Raw genomic sequence first — 977 nt, 5'->3', positions numbered from 1 at the left:
CTTTTTTTTTTTTTTTTTTTTAGTAAATCCATTATTGTTTCGGCTGTTAAGGTGATAGGTCAAAATTTGACTGCCCGATTTTATATTGTGTGTGTATTTTGCATTATATCCCAGAACTGGATAAACCAAAATTTTTGAAATTTGTCAGGGTTATTTTTTATACAGGGCATTACGCTATTAAATTTGGGAGATTAAAGGTCAAGGAGAAAGAAATATATAGAGGATATGAAGTCATTTCTCGGGTGGGAGTCAAACTTAATGAAACTTTTACTAGCATTTACAATTTTTTTTTAAAAACTCGCCGCTACTAGTAAAAATAATGCTTTTGCCTTTATATAATAATTAATAATATAAAAAATATTTTTAATAAAATTTCATAACAGATGGAGCCATAAATAATTTTAACTTTTAGCCATGTTCTTGGTGTTTTTTAAACTTAAATATTCTTTCTTGAAGAATATGGAGAAATTTATCATAATTTAACAAAATTACTCTTTTTAAGCTTTTATTATTATTATTATTATTATTATTTAAATGTTATATCGTAGTATAATTGAAAATTTCGGTTTTCTTTTCTGGTCCCCTTAACCTCCAGTTCGAATGGGAATTCAAAGTCGTGCCAAAGCTCTTTTCAGCTTATAAATCTTATTATTACATTTTTACCTGAATAATAATAAGCATATAATTCGAGGAAAACATATTACAAAATTGAATATAAATAAATATATATACATTCATGGCTCTGAACAACGGCCACTACAGTGAACATAATAAATGAATGTTGTTTGGAGGTGCCCATTATTAGAGGTACGACTTTATACATAATATTAATAACTATATATTAAATAATTACGATAAATGTTACTCATAACTGTTTAATGTACAGTTGTGTAGATATAAATTATTTAAATACTTAATAAAGAATAACTAAAATATGTTTATATTTTAATTAATTTATTACAGAAGAATAATATGTA

The sequence above is a fragment of the Centruroides sculpturatus genome, unplaced genomic scaffold, assembly GCF_000671375.1.
Source record: "Centruroides sculpturatus isolate CEXI.00-Female unplaced genomic scaffold, Cexi_2.0 scaffold81, whole genome shotgun sequence".
Lineage (NCBI taxonomy): Eukaryota > Metazoa > Arthropoda > Arachnida > Scorpiones > Buthidae > Centruroides > Centruroides sculpturatus.
Note: the sequence above shows the minus strand (reverse complement) of the source record.